We start from the raw sequence: 10,327 nt of genomic DNA on the forward strand, positions 1-10,327 counted from the left end.
AGATCACTAATCCGTAGATGCTTAAGGCAAATATATCGACCCTCTTTCTTTCGTCTGGATGAGTCAAGATCAAATCTTGCAAATTCTCCCAAGGGACACATTTGCTATCTCCTTTTTGCTGAATCCGAGCAGTGACCCAAGGCTCGCTCATCCCAGAAATGCTCATCAGTTTCTTCACGAAAGCCCGACTACTAAAAACACAGGCATAAGTCTTGGGACCAATTTTTGGACACCTAAGCAGCGTAGTGTATTCCTCTATAGTAGGTACCAAATCCACTTTTCCAAAGGTGAAACACTTGTATGCAGAATTCCAAAATTGCACCAAGGCTCGGAACAAATGCTTATCCACTCTAATGTCTAGCAGATAGGATATATCACCATAACTATGGTAAAACAACTGCTTGATCCTTTCATCCCAACTAGCCCAAATGTCTCTCAACTCCTGCAGCTCATTCTGTACTACATTGACGCGAGTGAAATCCCGTAGCTCTAATACATGCCCTTCTGCTAAGCTATCCCCTCTCTCAGATTGTAGCTTTTCCGACCAAGCACGAACGGCCGCATTATCCTCGACTTTACTAAGAAATTCATTCTCTATGTCAAATTTTCTAACTTAGTAATTGAATGTAGATTAACGCCTCCTTTAGTATGTAATGTCATGCAAAAAAGACAATCAGAACAAACATTGGTTAGTATCAGATAATAGCAATAGCATGCAAGTACACAAACGGTGATTATAACGCATATACAGGTAAGTACTAAGGCTCGACGCGGCTCCACCCAAGGATCGCTCCTACGGTTCACTATATGTGGTTTAGATCTAGGAAAAGAGGTACCCGAACCAGCAGATTCCTCGATCCTCACCCATTATAGGCTCATATAGATCGAGTTCGGTTCGGGGGGATACATTTCCCTATGACCATGCGGAGATGAAAATCTCACGAAATCATAGGTACGGATGTACCCCGGAAGCAATCCACTAGCCCATGCGGAGGTGAAAACCTCACGAAAGCGTAGTTTCTTACTCCCACTTAGAAAGTGTGACCGCAGTGGTCATGCAATAAAATACAGTACGATTATACAAGACCCGCACCAAAACAATCATACAATCGAATGCAATCGAAAGATGCATGATTCTTAAAATACATTTTCGGTTTTTGACAAAAGGACAATAAATAATCGATTTTCATGGCTCGACTCTCAAGTCCCCAGTGGAGTCGCCAAGCTGTCGAAACCATCCTTTGATTTTAAAAAAATTTAAATTTAATAAAAAAAAGAGGGAATCGACTTTGGGAAAACCAATGCGTGGAGCCGCCACCGATCTTTTTGTTTTGGTGTGATCGGATCACCTAAGAATTTGGTTATTTTAATAAAACATTTTTGGTTTACTAAAACAACGATTCTGGTCTATGAAAATATGAGAAAAGCGGGCTCGGAGTCGATTACGTATGAGGAAGGATTAGCACCCTCACTACGCCCAAAATTGGTACCAAGTCGATTAAATAACGCCTTATGTCTAAAATTAAAAATGTTTTTGGAATGTGGTTCTTTTTTAATAACATTTGAATAACCCGAGTTGGTTGCCAAAAATCTTCTTGTTTCGACGTCCGAAAATTTATAATTTGAAAATACAAAAGGGTGTTCAACTATTTAGTCCAACAGAAAACCGAAACCAGCACAGTAGAGTATGATTCCTCGAATTTCCAAACATTGACCATTGCTGTAGCACCCCAAACCCGGCCCAGAAGTTATGGCCGGATCCGGCATGCCACATCAAAAACGTAAAAAATGCCACATCGAAACATTCAAAACATTTCCAATCCAGAAAGAAAACTTACTGAGTGTTTTAAAAGATTAATTCATTAAAGGTTAAAGTGAATGGAAGCTGTGCACCAGGTAGGAAACCAGAAAAGAGGAGGTGAGTCCATCGGATTGCTTAAGTACCAAACTCCCTTCGGATCCAATCCTAGACATGCAAACCACCATTGCCATACCTTAACGTCATGTATATTTCTAGGAAACCGATTTGATTAAGTCCTTTTTAGGAAAAGTGATTAATTTTGGAAAATATCTTCATTGCGGAAGCTTTGCTTGTTTTCGTGTTATTTTGAAAACAATTACTGTTTTTGAAAACGCGCCCTAAAGCTATCCAATTTCAACAGTTAAATATAAATATTACCTATCTTAATAAAACATATAAAAACCATCAAAAATAAATAAGCGGCCTTATTACATTTAAAAGTCCAAAACCTCAAACGTAATTAAAAGGATGTCCAGTTCACCAGAAGAAAATCAAACTTTCAGAACGTGTGGCCACTCCGAATTCCCTCACAGCTCCAAGCCCACTATGGTTGGGGATTTCCTGCGTGGATGAAAATAAAAGGGTGAGTTTGGGGAAACTCAGTGTGTAAGGAAAACCCATTCAAAGCCCAAGTCAGCTCAAGCCCATTGGGCCTAAGCCCATTCAGGTAACAGTGGTACTGGGCCAGAGCCCTTTTCAGATTACAATAAACTGGGCCTTAGCCCTTATTCAGATAATGATGATGGCCCATAGGCCCATTTCAAAATACATGCAACATCAAGTAAACATATGCAAGCCCATTTGGGAGACTACTCAACCCACCAACCACTACACTCCACCGTACCAGCCATACACTCCATGTGGGAATAGCTCAACCCACCCAATTAACACTCCACAGCTTGACCTTTTGCTGCTCGATTATCAAAGAATTGAGGCAAAGCCTCCAAGACGTGGACAAGCCACTTTCAGTACTTCCTCCGTCAATATCCCAATCCCATGCATCGATAATAACAACATGGCATGCAATAAATAACAACAATCAAACATGCATTTAGGTCAATTTAACCCTAGGGGTATTTTGGTAATTTTGCACCTAGGGGTATAATGTAAATTTTCCATACATAGGGGTATTATAGTAATTTAGCTGCTTTTAGGGTTTTCATGCATATTCCTACTTTTCACGTACTAACGTAATCACGCATCGAGGGTTCTTACGAATTGGGCCGTTGGCCTATCATTCCAATTTTGGCCCACTAAGCCCAAAAATATTGAGGCACGTAAATCATACACTTTGCGGTCCAAACATTGTAACTTACCAAAAACATTAATCGATTTACCTCACGAGCATTCGACACTCGCAAATCTACAAAATATGTGTTTTCGCATTTCGACTTTTCGACTTTTGCCGATCTAGACTAGAAAGAGGGTGTTAGTTACACACTGCTTGCGACGATATCTTGACGAGATCCACACACGAACCGCCTACAATTGGATTACTAACACGTTAATCTAACTATTCAAATACAAACTACATATTAACCCCTTACAATATTCGGCCAACCACACCTACAGATCATTGTAAGCTTATAAGAAAACAATAAGCAACTCATTAACAAATTTTTGTCAATGTTTACCACATAATCATAATTTCACTGCAAGCTGTCTTCCTGAGCAACAGTTACTAAATCATTTATAACTGGAGTTACGAAACTCCAAATCAAGTTCCGCTAATTTTCCTTGAAAATAGACTCATATATCTTCTATCCATAAAATTTTCAGAATTTTTGGTTTAGCCAATCAATACCAGATTTTTCTCAAAGTTTCCCATGTTTCACTGTTTGACTAATCTGACCACTCTTCATTACGAATCAAATTTCTCATTGTACAGAATTCAAAATATGTTCTTGTTTATTTTATTAGAAACTAGGCTCAATAAGCTTTAATTACATAATTTATTCACCTTCTAACCCATCTCCCACAATTTATGGTGATTTTCCAAAGTCACGTTACTGCTGCTGTCCCAAGCAGATTTATTACCAAATCACTCTTTCATACACCTATCTTGCATGCATGTTATTTAAACATGTATATCACCAATCAATCATCACATATCTATGATTTTACTTAAGCATAATCTCTATTTCATCATTTCAAAGCACAACATGTTAGCCGATTTTTCCCTTTAGCATCTAAGGCACATGCATGCTCATTTGTTTGGCTCAACTTCACATATCTTCCATTTTTCATCAAAAGAACATGAAACAACAACCATTTCCTTCATTTTAATTCATGACCAAATGCTCACAACACAACTAAAAATCAAAATATACTTCAAGAGTTAAGGTAGAATCAAGAAGAACTTATGAACCTCAAAATAGAAGCAAGGTACCAAGAACTTACCTTCAATTTTCCTCCTCCTAATGACCGAATACTCAAGAGCTTTCTCCTCTCCTTTCTCTTCTCTAACTTTCAGCTATGATGAACAAAGATGGACAAAACTTTGTTCTTTTCACCTTTTTCTTTTAATAAAACTTCATATTTCATCCATTTAATTCTTTAATACAAAAGACATGATATTCTTATCATGAAACATTTACCTAACCCATTATCATGAAACATTTACCTAACCCATTATCATGGAACATTTACCTAACCTATTATCATGAAACATTTACCTAACCCATTATCATGGAACATTTACCTAACCTATTATCAATTTGTATCAATTTGTACCATAAATTATGGATATCAAGTGTACATTTTGTCTACAACAACATGATGGCTGGCCACTTCATGTAAAATGGGAGGTTTGTCATGCAAATCCTCCTATTTTGCACACCTATTTATTTGGCCACTTCAATTTAGCCTATAGCATTTTCAAACATTTTCACATAGGTCCTATTTCATAATTTCACCCCCTTTTTCTTATGGAACAAAAATTAACTAAAATTGCCGGGTTCTATCTTAAGCTTGGGCTTTCTAGAGGCCCACTAACATAATTAAACCTATGCCAACATTCACAGAATTCTCGAAAATTGGGGCGTTACAATTGCCTTAACTTAGAAAATACGTGTGAAATTTCGAAGAGATATTCAATTATTTAAGACAAATGAAAAAGCGCAACCCAGCACGATAGGGCACGATTCTCAAATCACCAAACGTTGAACATCGTTTTCGTTTTTAAGTATTTTTTTTTTATAAACATGAGTGAGTATATAAAAGAATATTCGATCGTTTGGAACAAACGAGAAATCACAACCCAGCACGATAGGGCATGATTCTCGAATTGTCAAATGCCGAATGTTGCCTTCGTCTTAAATAATTTATAGAAGATATGAATAAAATTCTAAAGGGATACTCGATTACTTCGAGCAAACGCGAAATTGCAACCCAACACGTTAGGGCACGATTCCGCGAATTGCCAAACATCGAATCTCGTCTTCGTTTTGAAGAATTTTTGAATGAATAATCATAAAACTAGCTTAAAGCGTCTTAATGCGTTTTGAAATAGGACAAAATTGGTCATAAAGATTTGAATTTTATAAAACCACATTTCATAAACCAAAAGGAAAATGATGATAGAGGATAATGTGCACACATAAGACACAATCAATTAGCGAACTAAAAATTAAATACAATTAACCAAAAAAATAGTTATTATAAAATACAAAGTTCAAATCAAATTATATATGAAACATTTAAAACACCAACTCATTTAAAATTGATAATTCACATGATAACTTAAGTAATGTATTAAATATGAAGGAATGAAAATAATATACAAAATAAATTTATGAGACATGTATATACAAGTAAAATTGGGTATAATTATTTTAAAAAGTGAAATTAATAAGGTATGAAAGAAAAGTTAATATATAAGTTATATAAGTAACAAAATATATATAAAAAAATATATAATACATAAGGATAATATGAGAGTGTATACAATAAATAAATTATAAGATTTAAAATAGGGTTCTTAAAAGAAATATATTATACATATAAATAACTTTGAAAGAGGATACATACATAGAAAAATATTTACATAAAGTTATATGAAAATAATAACATGTACCATAGTGAAAATAATTTAACATGGATTATATACATGTGAAGAAATGTTAGAAATAATTGTATGTCAAAATATTGTTTAATTAAAACAAGATTAACTTAATTTTATTATAAATTATATATATAATAAATTTTAAAAACACAATTATATAAGATATATATTTTTCTGTTAAAAAAACTATATGTATAAAAGCATGGCTTTAATAATGTGTATAGGTCAAAGAATCAAGTATGTACTTAATAATAATTTAAACAACACATAAAGTAGGTGGATTTCCTTTAAATAACAAAAAGAATATATACATTAAAATAAGTTAATAGATTCAAAAGAAATTATAAAATAAGATAAAATTAAAAGTATACATAAACTAAAATAAATTTTATTACAAATTATACATATTAATTATTAAAATAATAGAATAAATAAAAGGATCATTATAATGTTTTTTTTAAAACGAAATTCAATTACCCAAAGCAACAAAATATCACAATCAATACTCTAGCATGTAAAAGAAATTTTATGTGCAGTAAATAAAATAATGAGGATAAGACTTAATTGAAATAAAGTTAAAACAGGAGAAACAATTTACAAATAAGTAATTGCAAAATAGAGTCAATGTGTTATGCGCACAAATATGCGGGGACTGGGATTGTAAATATCTCGCGCCCATAATACTAAACTGGATCGTGGATCAAAGTGAAGCAACGCATGAATTAGCGAGCTAAATTTTAAAACATAAGGGAGGGAAATTGGGGCGCAAATTGAAGGCTGTGCACAAGGGAAGGATTCAGCGCGCAATTTCCCCATTCACACAACATGGTGCAGTTCCATTTTACTATTCGAGCCCACGCGCGGACCTTTATGGTCATGGGCAGCACTGTTTTGTATTTCAGACCATTTTAAACCATTTTTCCCTTCCTTTCCTTTCAAATACCCATCCATTTTAACAAAAACCAGCAGCCTTGAAATTAAATTTGCTAGGGTTCCTTTTACAAGCAGCTAGATCTCCATCAGATTTGGTGTCCAGCGGCGCGCAAAACAATTCCCGATTCTGTTGCTGTAAGTACTCGATTATGCCTTGAGGAAATTAGTAAGTATTTTCTTTTTTTACTTGAGAAAAAATAAAACTTCAAATCTCATACATTTTAAAAAAAACGAAGAAAGTTCATAAAATAGAGATTCAACACCACTTGACCCCTCTCCCCTACTTTTGTATCTTAAAGTATTCGGGATCTCATTGGAGTCGATTTACCTACTAAAAGACGATCTAAACCAAAAAAAAAAAACGAAAGAAAACTTGAGATTACCCTTGCAAATTCTTAATTGCTCCTTTTTTTTTTTTCGTGCGTGTATATTCGTGTGCGTCGTGTTCGTGTTCCTCTTTTCTTTTATTTACTCTCGAAAAAAAACAAGAAAATAATCACAAAAGAAAGCCCGAGATTTGGATCGAGAAATCACCTTCCAATATTGCTTTTTTTGTATTGCCTATTGTGTATTCGTTCGTAAAAAATATCCCCGATACACTAATTTTTTAGGCTTTTATAGCCGAATAAATTACAATATATTCTTCTATTTCGTTGTCCTGTTGCCTCTGTTGTCTTTGCTTTTGTTTGGCTTGTGGCTTTGGTTTTGTTTTCTTTTGCGTGTACGAGACACGGGTCGTGTGCGTTGGCACTTCGGGTATGGGTTCGTAGCTGGGCGACGTGAGGTCGCATGCGTTGGCCCTTGGCACGAGGCTATGGGGCGATGGCGCATAAAGATGGGCGATTGAACTTGGGGTGAGAAGTTTTAGGACTAGTTGGGCTAAGGTTTAGTTTTGGGCTTGGGTATATTGGGCTGTTATATTTGTTTATGGGCCCGGGCTATATTGGGTCTGTACAGTGGTGACGGGTCTTTGGTTGTTCGTGGCGTATACGGGGTAGGACAGATGTGGTGCTTGGTAGTAAGGGGTTTGAGGGGGATAATAGAAATTCGGGGGTGGATAATTTCGAGGTCGGGGTTGGTTAAGATATGAATTGGGAATGTAACGACTCCCAGTTCCTACCATGTGGGCTTCTGGCTCTTTCTTCCTTACGGGTGCTGCTTTTCTTGAGCCTTCTGATCCTTCCATTCTACCACTCTTGACGGCATTCTCTATGAGTTCACCGGATATTACAATATCCGCGAAATCCTTCGTGGCACTTCCCACTAATTTGTCATAAAACGGTGCCTTTAAAATATTGATAAAGAGAACGGTTATCTCCGTTTTTGTTAGTGGGGGTTCCACTTGAGCTGAGACGTCTCTCCATCTCTGCGCATACTGTCTAAAAGTCTCTGATGGCTTTTTCTCCATCATTTGCAAGGTCATACGGTCTGGCACCATATCTGATACATGCTTGTACTGATCGCAAAATGCTGACACCAAGTCCTTCCAGGATCGAATCTTTTCTCTACTAAGTTGATTGTACCACCGAAGAGCTGACCCTGTTAGACTATCTTGAAAGCAATGTATAAGTAGTTTATCCTCGTTCACATAACCAGTCATTTTTCGACAGAACATAATGAGATGTGCTTTTGGGCACCTTGTCCCATCATACTTCTCAAAATCAGGCACTTTAAACTTCGGAGGCAAAATTAGATCAGGTACCAAACTGAGTTCCTTGGCACCTAGTGCGGAGAAGACTTCAGTGCCTTCTATTGCTTTGAGTCTTTCCTCTAGACTCCTATATTTTGCGTCATGGTTATCCAATTTCAATTTGGCTATCTCTGCTGGGTCATCCAGATCTGGAACTAGTGGATCAGCAGGACTAGCCCCTGGGTTCGACGCGAATATTCCTTGCCCCAAATTAGTGGGTGGAGCAGGTGGCATAGGTCGATGTTCCAAGCTAGTGGGTTCCCCTTGAGTATACCCTCTTTGTGTTGTATATGCGGGCGGTGGAGTGAATCCTAGGGGATAGAGTGGATCCTGATCGTGGTGAATTCTTGACTGAGGTTCCATAACATCGGGGTTCTGCATTTTTCCTTTGACCAAAGTTGTCATCATCTCCATCATTTTAGCCATCTGATCTCTTTACTCGAGTGATTCCTCTCGAGATCTCACCATTAGGTCTCTCGTCTCTTGTTGCGATTTGGCCAGTTGCTCTTGTAATTCCTTTTGAACCCTTTCCATCATTTCAATTCTCTCATTGAATTCAGCTTCCATTACTCTAGCTTGTCGGCGCGTTTTATAGGAATAGCGTGGTTCCAGATTTGAAATCTTGCTACTGTGGATTATACGGTTCTTTAGTTTCGGTGGATGATTATGGTGATGTGTACACGCGATGAATGAATGACTGAGTATATGAATGGATGAATGTCCAAAGAATAAATGATGCATAAATGTTAGTTATGAGTAAACATGCAAGAATTTGGTGTTGATTTCAAGATAGCCCCATATTTAGGCATTTCATTTATCAACATAGTCTATTACACAAAGTTTCCATTTTTCCAACGGTTAAACAAATTTCCTAGCCACATTGCCTTGTTTCTTCACTTGCTCTAAAAACTCTGATATGCTCGATCTTTGGCTCGGAGGGAATTGGCAACTGAGAACTTCGGCTTCATCTGATAATTGAACAATTTGCATAGCCGCTTTGCGAATTTCATTAATCAAGAAGTCGAGTTGCATTTTTTTTTCTTTGAGAGTTCCTTCATACGCGTGAATGTCCCTATCGTACTGCTCACTCTTTTCTTCTAGAGCCTTCAGGAGGTTATCTAATTGTTGTTGACGAGATTGCAGCATATTTTCTAGATCTCGTGTTTTCTTTTTTAATTCTTGATGTTCAGACTGACTATTCGCAAATTCTGCAGTCACTATTTCATACTCGGCGTTCTTCCTTCTTAACTCTATCACAGCGCGCGCAGCCTTTTCCTCCTCTTTCTTTGCTTTTCCCTTCCAAAACTCCATTCCTCCCTTGATATTGCTAATTTCTTCCCTCCATTCTGCTGTCGACTTGCCCAACCCGCTATTCTTTATAATGTTTCTTAATTTCTTGTTTTCCAAATGAAGGTCCCTTAAGTCGTTTCTCATAATCTCGGCTTCTCTTTGTACTTTTTCAGTTCTGGACCTTTCAACCTGAACTTCAATCTTCAGTTGATAGTTTTCTTCTTGAAGGGCACTAAGGTCCCGAGACATCTTGGCCTTTTCTCGTTCAAATTCTTGTCTTGCCATTTCTAGCTCAGATGGCGTTTCCTCCGAGAAAGGATTCTGGATGGTGTAGTTTGTTGATGAGATTTGCTGACTATTTACCCGTTGCTTTCTCCATATGTCATAATCTTGGGTAAGGGTATCAGCATACAAGGCTAATTCCATTAAATGAATTTCCTTCCAAGACTCTGTAGTGTCTTGGACTCTCTTCATATATCCTTCACCCGGCGAAAGCTTAACTCGAATCGTGCCAATCCTCCAGCTATGGGAGGAATTGTCGCAAGAAAAT

The 10,327-nt window shown here is 36.9% G+C and overlaps 1 long non-coding RNA gene across 1 annotated transcript; it reads right to left on the reverse strand.

Moving 5' to 3' along the window:
* Positions 1 to 2,025: 2,025 nt before the first annotated feature.
* Positions 2,026 to 4,345, reverse strand: LOC128286935 (uncharacterized). The gene is made up of 2 exons (XR_008277623.1): positions 4,202 to 4,345; positions 2,026 to 2,362 (listed from the first exon to the last, which is right to left on the reverse strand). It is a non-coding gene; the product is annotated as an uncharacterized LOC128286935 (long non-coding RNA).
* Between the last annotated feature and the right edge of the window lie 5,982 nt (positions 4,346 to 10,327).

Source organism: Gossypium arboreum, chromosome 13 (assembly GCF_025698485.1).
Source record: "Gossypium arboreum isolate Shixiya-1 chromosome 13, ASM2569848v2, whole genome shotgun sequence".
Classification (NCBI taxonomy): Eukaryota; Viridiplantae; Streptophyta; class Magnoliopsida; order Malvales; family Malvaceae; genus Gossypium; species Gossypium arboreum.